At 40.8% G+C, this 26,077-nt stretch overlaps 1 protein-coding gene across 1 annotated transcript in view; it reads right to left on the bottom strand.

The window, feature by feature from the left end:
- Positions 1-26,077, bottom strand: part of TMEM135 (transmembrane protein 135) — a 173,158-nt gene that overhangs the window by 34,566 nt on the left and 112,515 nt on the right. The window lies entirely within an intron of this gene.

Here is a 26,077-nt window from a genome sequence, read left to right as displayed (position 1 = left end):
AGGAGCTGGATATTCCAGCCCTCAACAAGCTCAGTCAATGAGTCACCAGGGGGAGCAAGGTCCCGCAAGGCTTGGCGGAATCTATCAGGGTCCATCAGCCTCTGCGGGCGAGCCCAAATCGGCTCGCCACCTAAGCAGGGTGGGGGTGGAAAGTCAATCCTGGCTTTCAGAGCGTAGTGATCAGACCATGGCACCTTCATCGAAGGAGACATGATCACATCTATACCTACGCCAAAGATCAAATCCAGCGTGTGGCCTGCTTGATGTGTGGGGCCCGAAACAAACTGGGAGAGCCCTAGTGTCGCCATGGAAGACACCAGGTCCAGAGCCTGTGAGGAGGGAGTGGCATCAGCATGGATGTTAAAGTCCCCCAATACCAATAGGTTAGGGAACTCCAAGGCCCAGCCGGCCACCGCCTCCAATAGGTGGCCTATTGACAGACAGACAGACAGATATTGAAAACATTCAAAGGACCAGACATAGGGATAGGGGAGAAATTTGGTTTGGTTTGCCTGCTGAATCTGTACTTCATACTGAAATGTGGGCCTGCTGAATCTGTACTTCCTGAAATGTGACCTGAACCATTCTTCGAAATTCGCATTTTGCCAAATCTTGCTAACCAGTTCTCAAACAAACAAAAGCATACAAAAATTTGTATGGGAAAGGTATGAAATAAAAATCCATGTATTTGTGAAAGTAACACATGAATTTCATTATACCGGAGAAATCGCCTGCAAATATCCCTGAAAAGGACCCTGCAGACTGGAGGTGGGGAAAAGTTGTCCACAACTTCAAAAGGGGGCAGGGGGAGAGACCCATGTAACTACCAACCCGTCAGCCTGATGTTGATATCAGGAAAGGTCCTAGAACATATAATGAAATGGATGGTCTTAGAAAAGGATGCTATGATTGAGAAACCCAGCATAGGTTTCTCAAAAACAAGTCGTGCCAAGTCAAGCTGGTGAAATGTGAGCTGGACGAGGTAACCATTAGGTGGGTTTGTAGCTGGTTGACTGGCTGAACCCAAAGAGGGTTCAGTAATAGTTCTTCATCATCCTGGAAAAAAAGTGACAAGTGCCATAGGGTTCTGTCCTGGGCCTGTTGTACTTCTTTACTCTGAAATGTGGAAAACGGAGGAGCGACTTGCAGCTAGAGAAACTGGCCTGGGACAGGGCTTTCTCTGTGGCAGCCCCTAAATTGTGGAACTCCCTCCGTACAAAAGGTGGACCTGGCATCTTCCTTGTACAGCTTTTGTCACATGCTGAAAACATACCTCTTTACCCTGGCCTATGACAGTTAAGGTATTTTGTTTTGTGGGACCCACCTCTTCCGTTCCGGAAGTCCATTCAACTTTCAAAACATTCGGAAACCAATGTGTGGCTTCTGATTGGCTGCAGGAAGGTCCTGCGGCCAATCAGAAGTCACGTTGGCTATTCCGCTTCCAAAGAATGTTCACAAACTGGAGCAGTCACTTCCGGGTTTGCAGCGTTCAGGAGCCAAAATATTTGACTCGCAAGGTGTTCGTCAACCAAGGTATAACTGTACTTTCCTTTTTTTGCCTTCAATCAGAGCTGGTTTACTTGTTTTTATAATGGTATGATTATATTGTTGTAACCCACCATGGGACCTTATGGTGAAGGGTGGGTAAGAAATCTTATAGATAAATAAATAGATAGATAGAGTCCTCCAAAATAAGGAGCTGATGTTTTATGGAGCATGAACCATTTCTCTCCCCCCCCCCCACTCCAAATTATGAGTTTCAGATACTGAGAATAATGAAGGGATTCATAACATGGATTAGGATGTTACAAATCATAGTTGACATGTGAATAGGAGTCTTTCTAAGTATCAATGGGCATTTTAATCTCTGAACCAGAAGCTATATTTAGGGCACATTCTTTAGCGTGAACGCTCCTGGGCTGACAACATACTAAATTATTATGCCCGAGTCTGACAAAATGTAAATGGCTTATTATAATCACATCTTGAAGTAGGCCCCTTATTTATCTTACTTTTATAATGTTTATTAAAGCAACAGGAGTTATTTTTTAAAGGGGGGGACTCAGGCTGTATTAATAAAAATAAAATATCACAGCAATTTTTCTATTTATTTATTCTTAAAAGATGTATTAAATTTGCCAGTTGCTGCACAGGATTATGTGGTGAGAATAATTTACTAACCTCTTCTCTTATGCCCAAAGTCATTCTGACAAATCTTCAAAATTATTTCAGCAGACTGAAATGTTTAAGGTAGTATTCAGCTAGGTTTTGCTCAGAGTCGCCCTACTGAAATGAACGGACTTAAGTTACTCATGTTCGGCAATTTCAAGGGATTTACGCTGAGGCAAATGTAGCGGAATACTACCCAGTATATTTAATCATAAATATGTGGAGTCTCTTTCACCACTGTTGCGCTCTGCCTGTGTAGATGCTATCCAATTTGTATACCTCCCAAGGTTGGGGGGATGGGGACATGTAGGAAAGCAGCTGGACACCAGCTTAAATAGACACAATAAATCACACAGAAATGAATACTACTCGGCAACGGCTCTATCTTCCAGGGTCAGGCTGGAATCGGACTCAGGTAATTGCAAGGAGCCTATGTCAATAGAGGACTTAAAGGAGTTGGGCTCAAACACTGATCAAGACTGCGCACAAGTGACAAAAAGAAACAAAGCCACAGAGAACATTAACATCCCTGGAAACCAATGTTTACCAGTCCTGTAGCTTCAACAGGAAAGCACAGATTGAATGAAGCTGGCTGATAAGACTATGGTACTCGTACACCCCACACAATATCCTCAGCAATAAAGGTCGCAACCTTTTGCCCTCCAATCAATCACATAATAGAGACAGAGGTCCCACTCCTTCACTTAAAACCTTTGTAATTATTTGCTAGACACTTCGGTAATTGAGAAAGCACACATGCAGCGTTTCATTGCTGGCTATTTCCAAATGACACACACACACAAAGGAAATGCTTGTGTGAAAAGGAAAATATATTCCTTATATTTATATATATGCTAAGATGTATGCATATATAAATACAGAACACTACTGCATTTGTGAAGATAACATTGACAGAAGATATTAATATGCTTTTTCAGATCATTTATAACCTTCTGCTTTTTTAAAAAAAGTTCATAGCTCATCTACAAATAAAAAGAAACCAAGGCACCAGAACTGTAGTAAGAACAAGCCTCTTCTCCCCCACATATTAAAATAAGTTGTTCTTCCAAAGATTTATTTTTAAATTACCATCCTGCCACACTAGCTAGTAGAAGGTGCTTACAGAAACTATCATAAAGAAGATATATAATAAAGATCTTTAAAATAAAAAAAACACACAGAATTTAAAATGTCACATCAGGAGATGATGTTGTCAGTAAAAGTTGAGAGAATATTTTTGAATTTCCAGAAGGCAGAGGTATGACAAAAACAGGCCCATTTAGCAGAAATTAACATCAAATCAAAAGCCAGACAGAGAACACAATAGCTATGGATCTTGAAACTTCCTTGATCGTCAAACCCTTACTATCATATATAGTTAGTAAAATTTATTCATAGCGGCAGCTGATTTCAACCTAGGAAGAGATTTGGATCAGTTTGACCACAAGCGTGATAGAGACAGTATATATGTGTGTGTTTTAAGTAGATATATACTGTACACATACGAAATGGTTATGCATCCATCATTTCCTTGGCTTGAATAGACTAAAAAGAAAATCACCAGTACCCATCTGTGCATGTACAACAATGAATCAGGCTTAGGACCCACTGCTGCTGCTGCTATGTCTAGCACTTTCAGCTCCAAAAAGTGTCTGGTCCCATAAGCTGCCATTTTGTTTTCCCACAATGCCCCAGAGTGACACTACACTGGGGGTACTGGGGGGATTTATATGGTGGCTCCCAGTCCTAGCTATCTGGGACGCCCCAGTATCACCAGAGGGTCCACCAGAGGGCATTTTGCCCAGAGTCCCCTTGAATCTGGTGATAGCCTTGCCAGCTCTCAATTTACTCTGGAGAAGACACTGTGCATGTGGCTGCCTGCTAGGTTTCCAGTTACAGGTATAAACCTCCAGTGAAATGAATCAAATTCCACAGAACTTCAACAGACCTAATTACAAATAAAACATTCAAAAATAAAAATCCCGACTCTACACCCGGCCGCAAGCCAGGAGCCTCCGCTGGTTTCAATAAAACGTAAATGTGTGTAACTGAATGCGTGATTGCAACCAATTTTGCCGACTGGATATTTTCACCTTGCTGTCATCCCTTTGTGCTCACCCTACCCCAAAATACTTCTTTTAAAGAATGTTCGGGGAAGGGGATGAATACTATGCCTTGCACTTCCAGATTCCAAAAGTTTGCTGGGCAAAACAAAGAGCCCAGGCTTTCTCTGGACCCATTCAGAATCTCCAGTGAATAAACCAGAAACCTTTGGGAACTGGGTGGCCTGCATAACATCCAGGAATATATGAACTGGCATCCTCGCAAAGTAAATATTTTCCTTTTTTCACACAAAAGAAATTGCTTTCTTAGCCCTGCAATGGTAAAGGAGGTTACAATAAGCTGCTGCTGCTCTTGCATAAACCACCCAATGTTTGGTACAGTCCCAGCATTAGTGTATCTTGTAGAGAGATCTCATTTCCACCTTCAAACAGCAAAGCAACAGGGGACTCAAGCAGGGCTTTGAACAAAAGCCTCAGACATTACAACACACATCTAACTTAATAAAGTGGCTATGGAAATGTAATTTTAAATGTAACCTAGAAACCAGGCTTTCGACTGTTGTTTAGCTGTGTCTTTAAAAGTCAACCGTCTGGTCTCTATTTCGGGTAACTGCAGGCAAGAGAGTCAAATATTGCTGCTTTTTGCCTGCTGAAAAGCAAAAATGCACAGAAATCCTAAGAATGTACAGATCCCAAACTCTTTTCCATTGCTTGAACAGCCAATCCCCTCTTGTTCACAATCCAATTATTCCACAATCACAAAAACAAAGTTTAAATATCACAGTCTCCTTAAAAGGGGTCATCTCTTTCAATAGTATTATTCTCATGCACTTCTTAGACCATTGAGAAAAGCCCTGTTTCATATCCCAAGTTCAACCAGAAGCATGACAGATAAAAGTTTCCTATACAGGAACTTAAACCTCATTGTTATAGCAGGCTTCTGGTATGGCTGGCCTATAAAACTGTTTTCCCCTTGGCAGTGTTGCATGCATGTTGTTGTTTTAATATTATATGATTGCCAAGTTAGTTGTTTCGGAATTCCAGGAAGTAAGACACAAAGGCAGACTAGAAATAATAATTAATATTAATTAGTTAATTAAAATAAAATAGTTTCTAAATGAAATGCTAGATAAATTCTTCATCTTGCCTGCTCAACCTTTAAAGTCTATCAAATCAAGTAGTCCAGTTTTCACCTGGGCAAACCATTGTTTCACATGGTGTTCAAGTGAGCCACAGGTCTGGTTTGAGTAAAATGCTTAACAAGGATTATGAGGAGAAGTGAGCTTTCGGTCTTTGTGTTTCTCCATCTTTCTTCTCCTCTGGCATGATCATGAGGAGATCAGAACAATCTGATTTCAAAGCAACCAGAGTGTCTCACTAGGTACAAATTCAAGGAACTCTGGGGAGTTTAAACTCTGGTTTGAAAGCAAACAAAAATCTTATCCCATGATTAGATTCTGACGTTTTTGAACAAACCAGAGTTTTACCAGAGTTCCCTCAAAGTTCAGCCATGACAAGGAACTCTGGAAACTAAAGCTTCCTTGCAGCTCTGCCGCAAGAGGAGACCATGGGTCTGAAGCTGGCTCCTGCTCACTCATGTAACCCTAAAAGATAGCCTCTTTGTTTTGTCTCCTGTTTTCACATAGAAGAAAAACTGCAGGTATCTCACCTGGATTTGCAACAACACCTGCTTAAACACAATTGTGGTACAAGTGCAAGGGTTACTGGCTTCTTTCCCGCAATTGCAAGAGCAAGATGACATATGGGCTTCGAGAAAACCAACTTTCAGTATCTTCACAGACACATCAAATCCTTTATTTTTAAAGCATCTTTCAGCTGTTTACGTTTATGCAGAGGTCAGTAACAGACACATTCACTGCAGTGCAAGTTAATTCTCCCCTGCGCTCCCAAATGTCTTGATCTTGAAAGCCTATCAAACCCTGTTTTCAGAAACCTCTATATAGTACACTTCAATTGTGCTCTGTTTCTTAAAGTCTCCAGGATGGCTTAAGCATAGTGCATCAGTCTTGAAGGCACTATGTCCTTGATTTAAAAGTAAATGCATACCTAAATAAAGTCTTTCACTGGCTTCACACTGTCTTTTTTAACACAACAATCTGCACACGTGCTGTTCTACAGTTGAAAAGGACCTATGCAGAGTCTGAATACAAATCAAACAAAAATCTTGTTTTGTCATCTAAAATGTCGAAGCAGATAGATAAGAGGTCATGCCTTTTAGCGCAAACTACTGCTAGTCACATGGCAAGTACAGGGTTTCATAATGCAGAAGGGAAAAACATTACTATAAGCCTGGACAGTGCGCAGAGTCATTTTTTTTACTGCCGACTTGAAAGACAAGCCCTCCTCCCACAATTCCTGCTATTCTGTGAAGCCAGAACACAACTGCAGCAGCATTTGTGGCTATTAATGGACCTTTTCAATGCTGAATGCTGGACAACAGGGGAAAACTCCAGGTTGCCATATGCTGTGGCAAAGAAAATGCACTGGCATAGCAGCGATATTGAAATGCTGCTGAAATTTCTTTTTGAGAAGTTTAGTAGAGACAATACCATTTGATCCTGGGTTATAAAATACCGCCGGAATCTGAGGCTAAAACCGTAGTATTCTGTGTATTTTTAAAAGAAGTCCTCTTTTATGAAACTATGCAAGAGTTTAAATTCCTCCCAGAATTAAATATCTTTTTAAAAAAGCAACTGCCCTGGTCTTGAGGACTGAGAAACTCTAGGCAAAGAGAATGAGAGGGGACCAGAGGATAAAGTGGGGAAAATTTCTCCAGGAAGGTTATGGAAGGTGTCGCCAAAGCTAGAACTAAGTAGGGGCAGATGGAAGTTACAGGAAAGCGCACGCGAAGAATTTGAGGTAATAACAAGCACAGCCAAAGTTTTAAAAAAGGAAGTAGCAAGCTCCAGATTAATCCCCTCTACAGTTGTACAATCAAGGGGTTCACTGGCATAGTTTCAAAAAGGAAGAAAAGGAAGGGGGGGAACCCATAGCCGTGAAACAATTTCCTGTTATTCGGTCCAGCAGGAACCATCTAGTGTTCTTCACATATGGAAGAGGTTCGTCCTCTCCCATGGGGTTTAGATTCAGTCACTAGATGTCTCCTTAATGAATGTGCCAGACAATTGCCTGAACAACCAAAATACAACACTGTCAGAAGTGACAAGGCCTGAACTGAGCCCACAACCAGACGAATCCAAGCTGTCTACGTTTCTGCTTCTTCGTACACAAGTGTAAAAATAAATCAAATGCTGCTGCGTTGACAGCAAACACAGTGTTCCACACACCACAGATAGTGGGTTAAAAAACAAACAAACCCTGAAGTTAAAGATAACTTAGGTTTTAGATATGTTTCCCTCTTTGGTGATCACTCATGGCCGAGTAAGATTGTCTTCCATGAAAACGGTCTTAACAGTGAGTCCATAAGTGACTGTGGGGGCCAATTCTGGATACACACGTCCTTCAACAGTGGGGACATAGGTTTCCGGGAGGGAGGAGATCATGGTGAGGGTTTGCCAAGTGTGTCTTCCTCTTAGCACGTTTCTCCCTTGCATCCTGAGTTCAAGTTTCTTCAAAGCCCATGACACCTTTGGTAAAGACTGTTCTCCAATTGGAGCGTTCACAGGCAAGTGTTTCCCAGCCATTGGTGCTTATACAACATGTTTTTAGATTGGCCTTGAGAGAGTCTTTAAACCTCTTTTGTTGACCACCAGCATTATGCTTTCCATTTTTAAGTTCGGAATAGAGTAGTTGCTTTGGAAGACGATAATCAGGCATCTGCACAACATAGCCAGTCCAACGAAGTTGATGTTGAAGAATCATTGCTTCGACACTGGTGATTGTTGCTACTTCCAGTACAATGGTATTAGTTCGCCTGTCTTCCAAAGTGATGTGTAAAATTTTTCGGAGACACCTTTGATGGACTCTTTCAAGGAGTTAGAAATGGTGTTTATAAGTGGCCCATGTTTCACAAGCATACAGTAAGGTTGGTAGTACAATAGCTTTGTAAACAAGCATTTTGGTTTCCCTGCAAATGTCCCGGTCCTCAAACACTCTGCACTTCAATCGGGAGAAAGCTGCACTCGCAGAGCTCAGGCGATGCTGGATTTCAGCATCAATGGCAGCCCTTGTGGTAAGATAACTGCCCAGGGAGTTTCTCCTTTTCACCCTGAGTTCATGCTTCTTCAAAGTCCATGACACCTTTGGTAAAGGCAGTTCTCCAACTGGAGCACTTGTAGGCCAGTGTTTCCCAGTTTTCAGTGCTTATACTACAACTTTATAGATTTGTATTGAGAGCATCTTTAAAACTCTTTTGTTGTCCACCAATATTTTGCTTTCCATTCTTAAGTTTGGAATAGAGTAGTTGCTTTGGAAGACGATAATCAGGCATCTGAACAACGCGACCCGCCCAACAAGGCAAGGAGCTCAAAGGGGTAGTTGTTATTTATTTAATTTCTAATCTACCCTTCCTTCCAAGGAGCCCAGGGAGGCAAACACCAAGTGGTAAAAGAATACTATTCAAAATAAAATAAAATCATATTTAAAGCAAGTATAATTACTCAAAAACATTAACATTATCTAAGAATGTGTCAAAGACACATAAAAGATGACCCATAAGAGCTCCTTCTTACTCAAGAAAATAAGAAATAAGGTAAAAATGCACTTGCTAGAACACTTTTCATGTCCAAACTCTGGTACAGGCTTGGCAAAGGTCCTGGCATTTCCATATTCTCAGGAACTACCTCAGTATGTGTTGGTCTCCAGAACATCAGAAATCCCCAATAGCTCTTGCAAATCACAAAATCAGGAAACTGTGGTACAAAAGCTAAAAAACTGTTCCAGAATTGACTAATATTTGGGGACGGGGAGGTGGGCTGTATATGGACCACAATCCACAGGTTAGATGGTTGGCTTTAAATAAAGTATAGAAAGGGTTCCAGCTGAAATCTGTGATGGCCAAATCAGACTTTTTCACATCTTCCTGGTCACCTCACCACCAACACATTTCAATACAGCAACAGGAAAACAGAAAAGAGGATGCAAATATTTTGAAAATCAGTCACTTGGCAAGTCTGAAACTGTGTGGGACTGTTTCATATCATTATCTGTTTGTGTACTGCTCGCCCTTCAATAATCTTGTACTTATCTTATGGCAAAATGCCCAAAGAGAAAACCACAAACGTCTAACCACAAAGTAGCTTTACTTTTCCTACTCTGGGCTAAGAACTTAGCTCACAGGAACAGAATTCTAAGTATTTTGCAATGTCTGAAGTAAAAGCTATGCATTTCTAATGTGCCAATTTCCAGTAATCTCTGAAAATACACAGTGGAAACATGTTTATCTAAATTGATTCTTATCAGGCCAGCTGATAATATAACAATGCTGCGTTGTATATAAAATCTATGGAGCGCTGACATGTACACAGTGTTATCCAAACATGAATTTTACACACTGTTCCAAATAGAACAAAGACTTTTTGCAGTTAACAGGTGATGTCTTTCCTGCTTCTGCCTTTGGTCCACACCTCTGTATATAAGAACTCTTTAGGTATCATGATTTTGAAAAATCATCATACTTAAATGCTATGGAACGACACTGATTTGGATAAAAAAAAAGCATAAATAAGGAAATTTTGTTCTTTTTAATAGTGCTGGTCATGTTGATTAATTCTGCTAAATTACAGTATATAAATAGTACTGTCAAATTAGATATTACCTGCTAGTATTCATAAGCCAAGGTATGAGCAAACCTCATGGATAGTGCCTGCAGGCCCTCCACTCAAGCCAACGAACAAGCCAGAAACCCTTCAAATAGTTTTATCCAAACCAGGAAACTATGGTTAATGCTTTTAGAACAAACCAAAATGGTCTGATATCCTAGTTTTTACTAGAGTTGTTAAACCATAGTTGGCTGGCAAGTTGAAACAGGAAGCAATAGTTAATGGAAGGTCTCCTGCTTTGTTTGCTTGCTCAAGCAAAGGGATGAATTAAGGGGCTATATGGGTGATGAAAATAATAATAAATAATAATAAAATTTTATTTATATCCTGTCCTCCCCAGCAGAAGCCTGGCTCAGAGAGGCTAACAACATTAAAATGATACAACATTCTAAAATCATTTCATTATAAAGGCTCATCTATTGTCTGACCATGGCTACTGTCTATTCAGAATTACATCCATGGAACTCAATTGAACTTAGTTCAAGTAAGTGATTACAGGGACTGCAGCCTTTAAGAGAAATAGAAACACACTTGTTGTCAAGTCAGGCAAATTGGTCCATCCAGCTAAGTATCGTCAACATTGAGTGGCAGCAGCTCTCCAGGATTCAGGCAGGAGATTTTCTCAGCCGTGTCTGGAGATGCCTGGGATTGAACCAGGGAATCTTTTACATGCAAAGCACTGAGTTATGGCCCTTCTGCTGAGCATAGAGCAGGCATAGGCAAACTCGGCCCTCCAGATGTTTTGGGACTGCAACTCCCATCATCCCTAGCTAACAGGACCAGTGGTCAGGGATGATGGGAGTTGTAGTCCCAAAACATCTGGAGGGCCAAGTTTGCCTATGCCTCTCATAGAGCTAGCAAGGTTGCTTTTTGCAGGGATTGGCTACATGGGGGGGGTTTCTCTGTGGGGAACTTGATCATTCAGCCAATCCAGCCACGACTTTACCTACCCCACACTGTTCACGGGGAACTCAGCTGCCCCAGGTGTGGTTTGTGGGTGTGGTTTGGGGAAAACAGTGGTGCAGGCCAAATTAGGGTCCGTACCAGTCCAGATTGGAGTTGTGGGCTGGAGGTTCCCTAACCTGACTTATATGACAGAATGCATGTTTCAAACAGCAAAGTTAACTGTAAAATTGCAATTGATATTTAACCCTATCCAATGCTGGGTTATTCATAAGTAAAACCATCTTAATTCAAGCATGCATTCTCCCAAGTAAATGTGAACAAAATTGCAAACCAAGAGCTCTAGCCAAAGAACTGCCATGTTATCAAGTTTACATCTCAGACAGCGTGCACCAACTACTATAGAACTAAATCACAAAACATGTTTATATGGTGGTACAGAATAAATGCTAGGGCAGCTTTGCAGGCAGTAAAAATGTTTAGGAATGCAAGATGTATAACAAAGAATAGATTATTATTTCTGCTTCATGGAAAATCTAATACACTAAGAGCAAAAGATAAACAGGCCTGGAAATGCAAATTTTAAAAAGGGCTGGATATTTAATCTGAGACTGCCGGAAGTTTCACGCATGGGGCGCTTCCACTTTCAAACTGTGGTGCCTCTGTGCCAGGCCCAAAGAGAGAAATCAAATCCGCAAAGCTCAATTGCTTTCCCATCATCAGCCTTGTAACATCAGCCTTGTTCTCAGCAATGCCCCAGGAACTGAAGCTGCGAGGGTAATGCACATCATTGTTGGCGATCCAATCACAAAAGAAAAAGCATTCTGGGCAGCTGGGACACAGAGGTCTGCTGTAGCCCCAAGCAACTTGTTCCACGAGGCCTGAGAACCCGAAGAGCTATTTCCCCGCTCTTTTATTTCGCATCTGAGGATGACAAGAACATGATTAACAGCCAAAAGGCCAGTCACATCAATGCATTAAGAGGACAAAAGAGCTTTGTGATTGACAGAGGGGACCTAAAAAGGAAACCCGCTCATTCTTCCCCCAGGAATGGCTCTGGACAGAGACGCCTGAAACCCTAGCCCTTAAAAGCTTCTCTCATTACTACCAGCTCACCTTGCAGGTAAGCACCTTCCTGGTTCAGAAAGTCAGTCACATATCTGAAATAGAGCCACCGCTAATAACTGATAATGGTGGGGGAGCGGGGGGGGCGGGAAATCACGCAATCAGTGGCTGGTTGTGCTATTGTAATTTTTCCACTGCTTGTCTGCAGGCAAAGAAGAGGGATTGTCCCTGCAACCGGATCTGGCAAAATGAGCCAACGATATAACCAAAGAGAGCATATGTTTTACTGTTTGGAGAGAGCCAGTATCAAGGAATTCCCAAACAACCACACGGAAGCCAACAAGGGGAGAAGTTACACTTTTGATCAACGGGATGAATACGGTAGCTTGAGAAACTAAGGACTGTTGCACCAAATTGGCTGTAAGCATTTAATGAGGGGGCTCTTTTTTTTTACAATCAAGCTGTATATAAATTATATGAAATAAATAAATAAACAATGATGCTATTAGTCGCTAACACTATTAAAAAAAAAAAGATGTTTCAAATCTCTAGGTGACCTTCCAGGGGGTAATACTGTCTATTTGAAATTTACCAATGGACACAGCCAAATAGTTTGTGTGCAAATGAACTCTCACATAGTAACACAGGTGGCGCTGAAGTCTAAACCTCTGAACCTCATGGGCTTGCCGATCAGAAGGTTGGCGGTTCAAATCCCCGCGATGGGATGAGCGCCCATTGCTCTGTCCCAGCTCCTGTCAACCTAGCAGTTCGAAAGCAGGCCAGTGCAAATAGATAAATAGGTACCGCTGCGGAGGGAAGATAAATGGCGTTTCTGTGCGCTCTGGCTTACGTCATGGTCCCGTTGTGCCAGAAGCGCTTTAGTCATGCTGGCCACATGACCCAGAAAGCTGTCTGTGGACAAAAGCCGGCTCTCTCGGCCTGAAAGCAAGAAGAGCATCACAACCCCATACAGTGGTACCTTTGGGTTAAGTACTTAATTCGTTCCGGAGGTCCGTACTTAACCTGAAACTGTTCTTAACCTGAAGCACCACTTTAGCTAATGGGGCCTCCTGATGCTGCCGCACGATTTCTGTTCTCATCCTGAAGCAAAGTTCTTAACCTGAAGCACTATTTCTGGGTTAGCAGAGTCTGTAACCTGAAGCGTATGTAACCTGAAGTGTATGTAACCCGAGGTACCACTGTAGTTACCTTTGACTGGACTTAACCATCCAGGGGTCCTTTACCTTTTAAAAAAAAAAATGCTTCCCCCTCTCATCTCCAGATAAGCACACATGAATGTATACACACTTGTAATTTATCCCTGCCTTGAGTGTCTAAGAGGCACAATTCCATACACAGAAACGCGCTGACATTTCTCCTCTTAAACCACAGCGGAAAGATGCTGAAATTAGGCATGGGGAGAAGGGGGGATGCTCTCACGTCTCACAAACCTGCCTCTCTGGGGAAAGCCTCTTAGGTCTTCCCTTCTCCATCTCCATTAGAAAGCCCATTCCTAGTTAACACAACCCAGAAAGATGGGGCCAAAGCCAGGCCAAACCAAGTTAACAATGGCCATGAGGCAGTTGAGGGGGTCTGCTGGTTCCCAGGACTTGGGCCATAAAGCAGAGGATTTGGACCAGATGTTCTTCAGATTCCTTCCAACATTGAAAGCCTGACTGCATGAATTTCATCAGAAAAGACACATGGAGCTATGGAACACGACGACGTCCTTTGAAAGAACTCCAAGCATAACGATCAACAAGCTGCAATAACTTTTATTTACTGACTTAATCTAAAACATGGAATCAAGCTGAAAGGAAGTCATCCTTCTCAGTGTTTTATTTTTCCCAAAATTTAAGAAATAGAAGTCAGCTGGATCTAAAATTAAGGTATCATAAGACATGCCCATTATGCTTCCAATTCTCTCTCCCACCCCCCTCTTTTTTCAGTAATGAATGCACAGTAGTAGTTATTTGCAGTAAGGAAAACCTCTAAACATCTACTGCATGATACTGGGGCCTCAGTATAGAAAGTGGAAGCTTATTAAATTAGAGCTTGTATAATAAAACACTCTCAGAAAATGGACCCTGGCTCAAAAATATCAGATGTACCTCTCACTGGCACAGCTAATGGAATTACAGCAGGGATTAAATTTCACCCACTGAGACTTCAGTAATTGCTGCAGAATATATTTCAATTCCATGTGGTATGTTGGTATAGTCATACGTTTTCACAAAGGCCAACACTTATTACGCTCTCACTGACTCTGTCAATAAGAGAAACAGTGTGTAAATGGAAACACTAGGCATATGGACCACCAAACTCCAAAATAAACTATATCAGAGTAACTTATTTTAAAAACTTATCTTTAAAGGAAAATAGACACTACTTGAAATCTGGAAATACAAAGAAAGCTGTTTTTTCCCACTTGACACCAACTTGTGTGAACAGCAGCAAGTATCAAGACAGCTTGGTTCTCAAATGGAAGCAGATACATCTTGTTTGTTTGATCGCTTAACCAGGTTGAAATCATAAAGCCCATTGGGAAATGATCTATAATGAATTGGGGGAAAATATTTTGGAAGAATTTTCCAAAGAGGCCAGAGGCTTTCCTGTTAGGAATAATGAGGTCCTAGTTACCAAGTAAACAAATAAATATGTTTATGTATGCCACTAAAGCAGCGAGCATCCTATATGCACAAAGATGGAGAAAGGAGATAGTACCTACAGAGGAGTGGCAGATGAAATTAATGGAATATGCAGAATTAGCAAGCTTAACCAGCAAAATTAGAGAGCAAGAAGAGAAAAGTTCTAAAGAGGAATGGAAGCCATTTGTAGACTACCTAAAAAACCATTGTAAAAATGTTAGAACTTGAGTCGGTTTGGAGTAAGTTCAGTAGTTAAAGTTTATAATGAGAAGAATTAGAATGTTTAAATAGTTAGAAAAAACAGAATATGCAGCAGAAATGGGAAACTTTAGGGAGCAATGAAAGAATGGACAGGAAGTCGATGGAATAGAATTATGGATTGGTGTCATGTATCTATTTTTTCCCTTTTTCTTCTTCTTCCTTTTCTTTTTCTTTTTTATTCTTCAGTTCTGTATTTTGTATTCTTATAATTATTTTTTTTAATGAAATCACAAAGCCCATTCAGTTATGAACACGATTTCACACTGCCCTATCTTTAGCCACCAAAAGCCAATTCGTTTTTTAAAAAGATTTATTGTATGCTTCTGGAACATATTTAGACTTGTGTTTTGGTGAGCCTCCAGGAAGAAGGGCACACATCACTGCACGCTTCCAGCAACTCTAATCTGGCATGTGGATGCTACACTTAAAAGAGAGTACACCTCATCAGCTTAGAGGTTTGTAATGGAACATAGCTGGCATCAATCCAATCCATTTGGGCTTTAGTGAGTCACTAGCAAATCAAAGCATTTGCCCAATGATGGGCTGTGTTTATTTCCCCTAATGTGAATTTATTTCATTTACTGCTATACGAAGAGATTATAAAGCTACAGTTAAGGACAATTTAGGTAGAATCAAAGACATATTCCTAATTCCAGAGTTTCTTAAATAGAAAAGACAGAAAAGCAATGGGCCAACATGCGAGCTCATTCTGGTCACCGAAAGGGAAGACAAACTTAACTGGAAATAATTAAGATAAAACAATACACTGATGAGCTAGAATTTCAGTATATGATAAATAGAACAAGCCTGAAAGGTAACAGCTAACTAAGTGAAGATGCTCTTGTTAGCTCTGACGCTGATGTAAGGCGTTTTCTTTTTAAAAAAATATTTTATTTTCCAAAAGATTTTTCTGAATAACAACATTTTTACATTCAATTATACACCCAATTCATCTTGTTTAACTTCCTCCCCACCCCCCACGCCCGCCCTGGCTTCCAACTTCAATCAATCATCCTCATGCATATCGTTATTTTTCCTCTATAAATTTCAAATTTTATTTATAAATACATTGTCCAAATTTAACCCATCATAAATGTTACAACTCTGCTAATGTTGTAAGGAGTTTCCAATGCCCCATCAGATGGTGGGCCACAGTGGGTGATATTCAACTATGTTCTACTCAGACTAGACGTATTGAAATCAATGGACCATAGTCATGTTCATTAATTTCAATGGGTCTACTCTGAGTAAAACTGAGTTAAATGCCACCCAGCATATTCTAATCAGTGAAAGCTTTCAGTGCAGGGGTCAGCAAACTTTTTAAGCAGGGGGCCGGTCCACTGGCCCTCAGACCTTGTAGAGGGGCTGGACTATATGGGGGGGGGGATGAACGAATTCCTATGCCCCACAAATAACCCAGAGATGCATTTTAAATAAAATTTTACATTCTACACATGTAAAAACATGCTGATTCCCGGAACCATCTGTGGGCCGAATTTAGAAGGCGATTGGGCCGGATCCGGCCCCCAGGCCTTAGTTTGCCTACCCATGTTCCAATGCATCACCAGGCGCAATGGCTGAATGCCTGTTCTTGCAACTACTGTTTCAGAGTGGATCATAGCAACACATAAAGAGCCCTACTGAACAGAACAAAAATCCCACCTGGAACAGCATCCTACTCTCACAGTGGCAAACCAGGTGCCTGTGGGAAGCTCACAATCTGGATATGGGCACAACAGTGATCTGTTGGCTTGTAATTCTCAGAAACTGATGTGCAGTTTCCTGGAGCTGTGTCTGGCATTATTACATACTTTGCAGGTGACGCTGTGGGTTAAATCACAGAGCCTAGGACTTGCTGATCAGAAGGTCAGTGGTTCGAATCCCTGTGACGCAGTGAGCTCCCATTGCTCTGTCACTGCTCCTGCCAACCTAGCAGTTCAAAAGCACGTCAAAGTGCAAGTAGATAAATAGGTACCACTCTGGCGGGAAGGTACACGGCATTTCTGTGTGCTGCTCTGGTTCGCCAGAAGCGGCTTAATCATGCTGGCCACATGACCTGGAAGTTGTACGCTGGCTCCCTCGGCCAGTAAAGCAAGATGAGCGCCGCAACCCCAGAGTCGGTCACGACTGGACCTAATGGTCAGGGGTCCCTTTACCTTTACCTTTACCTTTACATAGCATTAGCAAGCAGTGATTTCTCAGGGGCCTTACAAGCTTATGCGCACACAAATCAAAGAAATGTCAGTCTCCAGAATTTACGGAACGCCTACATTTTAAAAGCCTTTTTGGGAATTTAACTCCCCTAATCTGTAAGCAGAGCAGCCAGTGCTTCCCAACAGGCTTAATAAAGAGACCCATTGTCAAATACTTTGTTAGATGCTGCTTTTGCATAACAGATTTCATTTGCCCCTCATAATCCCACAACATGATTTTTAGCTCCATAAATCCAGCATTTCATTTAGGTTTTTTATTCTTCTGGTTTGATTTCTTCATTATACTAATCAACATCAATCCTCATTAAACACCAGAATGAACACTGCTGACTTCCGCAAGGAACAAAATTCCACCAATGACTCAAGTCAACCATACAAATCTATTAACATTCCTTCATTTCAAAATGTCAAGCTAATGGGTAAGGACTTGCCATTGGGCGGGAGGGCGGGGGAGAATCCTAAAGGCATGAGAATTCTACCACAATACAAAAAAATATGAGAACTGGTATAGTGAATTATATCGATTTCTACCTTCAGGGCACAGAATACATTATATATAATATGCAATTCAAAAGGGAAGGGAATTGAAAGGATGAACTTTTCTATTTGCAATTAAATAAAAGAAAAATTACTATATGGATGTGAATATTTAATAGTACTGAGTGTTTCTACAAACTTCATTTTATGAAAGCTTATTGGACTGAATAAGAAAGGGATGCTTTTTTTAGGGTTGAAGTTGTTGAGGGTTTTTTAGGGTTGAAGTTTTGTTTAGGATTTTACCCCAGGAAATAAACTACCACAGGGGCCCGATTAAACCGACCGGCGGGCCGAAATTGGGCCCCTGATAATGATATTGGAAACTGCTATATATAATTACTAAGAAACTCAGATGGAAGAGATTTGAGGAAGTCAAGTAATATGTTTATGAAGATGGATTTTTATTAATTAATTAAGTTTTTGTTTATGTGGTGATTTGATGTATTTTATGTTATATGTTCTTTTTTCTTTTTCCGTTTTTCATTCTTTTTTCTTTATTATTGTTGGCTCTTTCTTCTGTTATGTTTATGTATGGAAAATAATAAATATTATTGTAAAAAAAAGAAAGGAAGGAAGAAATTGGGCCCCTGAAACGGACTTTGGACATGCCTGAAGTAGATAAACAACTTCTGGTCTTGACTTTAACTGAAAATGTTACAATGTTTAAAGGTTGGTTCAAATCCCAATCTATTAAATTACCAATATTAAATGGAGCTGATTTTAGGGACAAAAAATATATATGTCATGAGCTCATTTATTGACAAATATGCCACAGGGCAAAGCACTAATTAATGAAATGAAGGAAAGTTGCAAGACCATGATGTTTGTTGAGTTTACTACACACAGTACGTCCTACAATTAATGTGACCCACAGAAAATGTGTGAGAAGGGTTCCTGGCAGACACCCTACATTTCCAAAACAAGACACTACATTGATACACATCAGATGATCAAGCTTGTTTCCAATTCTTATAATACTTCCACGCTTTTGCAACTAGATCTTGAAGAATAGAAGAGTTTAGATGTGTCACCCTCAATTAAGATAAAGAGACATAATCACACAGCTGGTGAGAAGATGTCCACTCAGGAATGAATGCACAAGATGAAATTAAAATTATTGCTGGTCAAAGCTTCTGGATGGAAGCAAGGCATGGCTTTTTATGCATGTACTCCCTGTGTTACACACAACTTACTATGTAGTACATATTGGTTTCTCTTTTTCTTGATTGGCGTACATCTGGAGGGAAGCTTACATAAACTGCTTTTTGGTCATCTGGAGGGAATTCTGTTTGGTTCAGTTTATGTTCCACACGTTCTTATAAAATTTGCAAAGGCAAACAATAGCAAAATAACAAAATAAATAATGTAGAGACATCTTCTCAACACTACCCACATTCCTCTGAGTTCATAAATGTGGAAAAACAAGCTTCACATTTTCATATACGATGGTATCCAGTGCTAGGTTATACCTAAAGAAGACCCACTGAAATTGATGGACATGACTTAGGTCCATTAATTTCAATGGATCGTAGTGAAACTGAGCTGGGTATAGTCTATAATGTTGTCTATTTTCCTTTAAAACTTTTCAAAATGTATTATACAGTGGTACCTCGGGTTACATACGCTTCAGGTTACATACACTTCAGGTTACAGACTCCGCTAACCCAGAAATAGTGCTTCAGGTTAAGATGTTTGCTTCAGGATGAGAACAGAAATCGTGCTCTGGCGGCATGGCAGCAGCAGAAGGCCCCATTAGCTAAAGTGGTGCTTCAGGTTAAGAACAGTTTCAGGTTAAGTACGGACCTCCAAAATGAATTAAGTACTTAACCCGAGGTACCACTGTATTATCAAATGAGAACGAATCACATGGATGACACTTTCCTTGCATTCTGTGTCCCACTGCTCCCGCCCAGCTCTGTTACCTTTGTGCAAGGTCACCATCCGCCATTGTTTGCTATCAGAATCCTTCAACTGTCCAGCAATCTTTCCTCCCATTTGGCTTTATTTAAAAATGAGGTTTTCTTTAATTCACAAAAACACTCACACCAATATTTCCCCAAAAATCTCCAGGAAGGACCCAACCCTACCCTCTTTCTAACCCTGTTTCAGCCCCCTATTTAACTGCCATGCCGGCCCCATGGAAGAGATACCCTAGATCGGGGTCAGCAAGGTTTATCTTGCCTGGGCCGGATCAGTCCCGCAGAGATCCCTCCATGGGCCGGATTGTGGGCGCCCCCCCCCTGCAATTTTGGGCATCTGCACATGCACATACGCAATTTTCGGCACCACAAAAGCAAGTCCCCGCGCCGCGCTGTGCCGGTTTAGCGCAGCACGCAAGTGGGCAACTTGGTTCGGGGGCAGCTCATGGGCCAGTCAAACGACCTCTATGGGCTGCTTCTGGCCCATGAGCCTTAGGTTGCTGACCCCTGCCCTAGATGATCAACATGCAAATGTTGGAGGAAGCGGAATTTGAACACATATGGTTTTCTTTTTATTTTCCACAAGCTTGGGTGTTCAGGGCAAAAAGAAAAACGTTGCTGAATGTCCGGGCTGACGGATGGCTGTCTGGGTATTCTGTTCTGGGAACAAAGGAGGAGAAAAGATTGCATTACCTGAATCACAGGTTATGAGGCACTACCTAAATGGCATTGGGGTCATATTTCACTAATCATCGTTCCCCTCCAAAAAAAAAAAAACCCTAGTGCTGCAAATAAATTTATGCAGCAAATAGAATACCTTCTATCTCAAGTTCCATTAAGATTTCAAAGAGTTCTCACAATACAGAGAACAAATGAGGCCAAACAAAAATGGTAGCTAAATTGGCACACATTATTTTGCGGGATTTCTCGCACTCATCTCTTCAGAAGTGGACGTGGACTTTGATCTTGCAGACAATCACTGAAGTTAATAGGACTCCTTTTGTACAAGTTTGGGAGACTTGTCTTGAGCTGTAACTGAGATGCACTCAAATATGGGAGCAAAATTAAACTGAAATCTTGGTGACTTGTTTGCATAGAAAAGGGGAGGGTATACAAATGTATGTATCAGGGTGCCAGTTTCATTCTCTTCCTTTTTTGTTGAAATAAATGGACAGAAACCTCTTACATCCTTAATAACTAGTTTCTGCTTGCAACCCTAGCTTTACACTTTCCTTTCCAAAGTTTAGAACAGATGAATTAAGACATGTCCATTGTGAATCACCAGTAAGGATTAACTACCATAGCAACCAATCTAAGCCGTTGCCCATATAACATCAAGAAAATTGCTGGATTTTCTTAAAGGTATGTTTCAGTAAGCTGGCATTTAGGTATGTGTCATGAATAGAACAAAAGGTTTGGCTTACTCTATATGGATTTTTACCACTGTATGAGGTAAATATTTTAACATCAACCTAGTTAATTTTGTATTCTTTGACTATATAAAAGAACAGTAACATGCGTAAGAGACAAAAAAACCTAGAGTAGAAGATACTGCACATATTATGAGAATCCTTTTATTTAATAAACTAACTCCCTCCTTTTATTTATATTTGTTTACAAAAGAGCATAGCACTGGCAACATATGGAAGGAGGAATTTTTGGAAATCTCTCCCTTAAACTGAGTTCAAGAATACACATGTAATAGACACTACTCCTTAATATTCACCTCCTTATCTACTGATTCAAATTTGATTTGGTAAAAAGGCAGGGACAAGTAAAAAATGCTCTAGACAATTATCGCAGTAGTTTTTAACACATGTAAAAGGAATGCAGTTCTGCACCAGATCGTTACATTTTAAAATGATCTACAGAAATCAACATTAAAGGAACTGGCAAGGATTCAGTTCTGAATGAAACTGGCAATATCTTTACTTGGATTTTGGAAAGTAAACCTTTGGGGCAGCCAAATATTTAAGGCCAACAGAGACCTTGCTATCCAACCCAGATTTTTTAAAGGCTCTCAATACACTCAGCACTTCAGCATTAGAGGTCAAGGGCTTCTGGGAACTCAAAATGAAGCGGGCTTGTGGACCATGTCTCTAACAGTTGATCAATCTAGAAGCCCAAAACATGCAGTCAGCAATTTTGAGAACATAATTTTTCATGCTGCAGTAGATAAAAGCCAAGCACCACTCATGCTTTTGCCTTCAAAACCATCATTTGTGAAACTCTGCCATCATTCAACAGAAGTTGGAGAAACCATTTATAGCACAATCTGAACCATGCATACTCAAGAGTAAGCCCCATTAGACCACAGAAGGGCTGAATGCCAGGTAAACACGTATAGGATAGTAAAGCTATCTGTTTGGTCTTCTACGTATCTAAGCCAGCTATTACTGAGTAGTTTTTTGTAGTTTCTTTTTTTAATTTAAAAAAACCAGAAAACTTGAAAGGCACACATTGACCATATTCCAATGCAGCGGAAAGGATGAATTTAGACACAGGAGAAAATCTAAAGAAAGAATGAAGGAGATCACAGAAAAATCAGGGCATGATTTATGAAGGCAACAAAGCTTCAAAGTCTAAGGGACACATATAAGAGTTCCATGTGGCTGACAGCCACAGATGATGCTTAATTCTTGATATGTCACTATTTTATGCTGCAGGAGCTTCTCCCATCTTTTCCTCAGCCCCATTTCATTTTCCAGTTATACCAGGCTGTCTACTGTTTCTCCCTCTCTAGTTAGCCTTCTTGCCATAGTACCTGCAGATCTCTTGACCTGGTGTCCCATATCATGATGGTGCTACTGCTTCTTGCAATGCCTTCAAGAATATGGCCAGGGAAGGGGAGCTGGAAAATGAACTGAACTGATCGTCCTCTGTCATAGGGTGCCTGGAAGCCACACTTTTAATGAACGACAAGCTATTTTATGCTGCCGAACATTCAGTATCAACACACACACAAACATACACACCTGGAACACAAAAGAATACCGCTGCGTGGGCAATCGTTTAGCCCGCAGTGACTTTCAAAACCAGGACAGATCCATTTCAGTGTTCTCTACAGCATCTAACACATCGCTAGCACTATATAAAATTATGTTGTCACAAGAGCTATATATGGCTTCAAGATGAACACATTTTGCAATGTTAGTCGTATTCAGTGTAGACATATGGAAATTAGAGGGGTGGAGACCTTTCATTTTAGTGGGTATACTGTGGATGTGACTTGGATGGCTATCACCCATACAGAATTGGGGGGAAATGGAAATGGGAGAGAATTAACCATCTCATACTAATCACATTAGTACTGCAGAATATCTTGTTGCTTTCGAATATTGAGTAATCTAACCTAACAGCCAGCAAGACGGCCTGCTGGATTTATTTTCTGCTCACATTTGTTGTAACCTCATTTAAGCTGTTTGCTAGACTGCCGGGATCACAGACTGGTTAAGGGAGATGCCTTGGTAAAATGCCTGATTTTAGCATGCATCACCACAGCCAAGTTAAGACAATGAAAAGAGCTGTCATAAAGCAAAGGTCAGCCACAAAACGATGTGATCATCATGAAAGACGCCAAGTGAGAAATAAGCTAGCCAAGGAAAAAGCAGACAGAATTATGACTGTTTTCCTCCTTCACAGATCCCATGAGCAGGTTTAGAAGAGGTTTATGCAATTTGTTCAACTTAAACTACTTGAACGACTTACCAGCCACAAGCTTTGTCGCCAAGATTTGGGGGCTTGCTCTCCCTTCTCAAAATCAGCATCATAGAAACGCTGACAATATCCAAATGAAAATATCTATGCTTCTTCACCAAATGAAGCAATTCAAACACACTGAATGCTTTGAGGCTTTCCTTTCTTTGCACACACCCCATTCTGTTTTGAGCACGATCCTAAAGAAAAATTCTGGAGAACTTGGTAGTTTGGTCACAACAGCGTGGCATTTTGGTTCATCCTAATATCACTTACCCTATTTTGGCTTTTAGAATTTTTTCTGAAGGACCAACACAACTCTCTACCATTTCTGTCAACCTTGCAACATAATAGATTCCCCAGAGCTTTTGGAATATGAAAGCAAAATATCTTTTAACATTTTAGTGGCTTGTAGTATTGTGGACAGTGTGAGCATATTACACCGATAGTGGCCCGATTGCACTAGCTGCCAATTGGTTTCTGAGCCCAATTCAAAGTGTTGCCCTTGACCTATAAAGGCTTAAGCGGCTCAGGACTGCAGTACAGTGATACCTCAGGTTAAGAACTTAATTCGTTCTGGAGGTCCGCTCCTAACCTGAAACTGTTCTTAACCTGAGGTTCCACTTTAGCTAATGGGGCCTCCCGCCACCGCTACATGGTTTCTGTTCTCATCCTGAAGCAACGTCCTTAACCCAAGGTACTATTTCTGGGTTAGCGGAGTCTGTAACCTGTAACCACTGTACCTCATGGACCACCTCTCCCCATATGAACTGACCTGGAGCCCGTACTCCTCATCTGTGACCCTACCTGATGTGCCTTTTTGCTTTGGCTCCCAATTTGTGGAATGCTCTCCGTAGGGAGGCTTGCTTGGTGCCTTCATTACGTATCTTTAGGTACCAGGCAAAAACCCAGGAGAAACCCAGCCAGATGGGCGGGGTATAAATAAATTTATTCTTATTCTTATTCTTATTCTTATTATTAAAACACTCCTCTTCTTTCAGGTCTCTGGCTAATTAAGCAATCTATTTGTGGGGGGGGGGTGTTATCATTTTGATTGTTATTATGTTGTTTATTTTTGTGTTTTTATCTTGCAAACCGTCCCATGATCCTAGGATGAAGGGCAGTATAGAAGTTAATAAATAACATGAAAAATAAATAAAGGAAGGGCTTGTTTTAGGAGGTGCGTATTACATGTTAATTTATTGATACTTGTGCTTAGACTCTCGGCAAGGAACAAAATGAATAAAAACAGATAGGTATGAATTATATTGAGTAAATATTTGCATTCATGTTCTAATTTGTGTTCAGGCCTACTTTATGATTTTGCTCAAAACTACAGGAAACAGTGAGAAGACCCTTAGAAACTGGTCAAATTCAGAACCTTCTATGAAGTTATTGGCCAGTTATTTTCCTCCTCCCTCAAGATAACCTGGGAAGGCCTCCCCCGCCAACTGTGTAACGGCAGAAAAACAAAACAGAGATGGCTGCTAGTATCAAATGCCATTTCCCCTTCATATTCCTCCTCTAACAATTTCTCCAGCTCCACCCCAACATATGCACCAAGTATGTTCCTGACTAGCAACTGGAAATTACTTAATGACTGGAATTATTATAAAAGAGAAGCTTCCAAGTTTTTGCCACTATTTGGGAAAGTCACAGCTAACAAATGGAAGTAACCATGTTTCCTTCAGAAACCTTTAAGAGCTGGAAAGTTGTAGTTACTTTAGCAGAGTACCCAATATAAGGCATAATGAAGCAATTTAGGGAACGGAGGAATCAAGGGTCAAAAGGTGCTTTAGCACGGCACCTTAGAGACTAAGAGAGGAATTCAGCGCCATGCTGCTACAAGCATTTCGCCAGCGCAAGGATTTCTGGATGCCCAACGGAACAATCTCCCATCTCCTCCCCCTGCACATTGTTTTTGGGGTTCTCTAGACACACACACACCCAAAGCCAATCTGGGATGGGCGCAGGGGAAGGACAGCGGGGGAAAACTGCATTACACTAGCGGAAGTCCTTACATCAGATACATGAAATGAGCCGCAAAGATTGTAGGCATATATGGCCATACTTATGAGGGCCATTAAGTTTTAGCCCAGTTAAGGAATGAGTTCTTAAAAACAAGAAAGAAGCTTGTGGCACCTTAAAGACTATCAAAATTATTGTGGTATTATTTCATGCACCGTACTAGCCTACATCAGATTTAATTCATTAGCAAAGCATATAATAAGTGGCAAAGAAAATGGATTTTCTGAATATCCAGAAATGGAAGGCAGCCACAAAAAAGGATTTCAAATGCTTCATGGCACCAGGAACCACCAGACCTGAACTAGTGTTTGTAGCATGCAGGGAAAATATTTTGCAGCATTAACGAAATGACCAACATTTAAGCCAACTGTTGTGTGTGAGAGGAGAGAGTGGATCTTGAGCTACGCAAATAATCCGATTATCACTTTATTTGTTAGCTCCTGAATTATTTTATTTACTTGTCAGGATTCCTAGCCCACCCCCCAAATGGAAAATAACTCAAGGTAATTAGGGCAGAAATCAAAAATTATTAGTAAGACGCCATTATCCTAAAGAGAATCCAAGAAAAGTTTATTTTTCAGAACATCATCACAACTTTTTCCAGTACTAGGAATATTTTGGCTGGTTTTTAAGACTACTAATAGTAGGCAGTTGCAGAATTTCATTAGTAGGTGGCAGTCCATGAAAATATTATCGTTTTCTCTTTATACCCAAATGAATAAGTGGATCCTTGCAGGACACTCCTTCTTCCACTGCCTTTTTAGCAGATGGTACTGCAGAATAAGATTTAAAGAAGCTTAAAAATTTGCAGTGTAAGGTAATTACTACCAAACC

This window comes from Podarcis pityusensis, assembly GCF_964106645.2.
Source record: "Podarcis pityusensis genome assembly, chromosome: 4".
In the NCBI taxonomy this organism is placed as follows: Eukaryota; Metazoa; Chordata; class Lepidosauria; order Squamata; family Lacertidae; genus Podarcis; species Podarcis pityusensis.
Note: the sequence above shows the minus strand (reverse complement) of the source record. Positions and strands in the feature narration are given on the sequence as shown.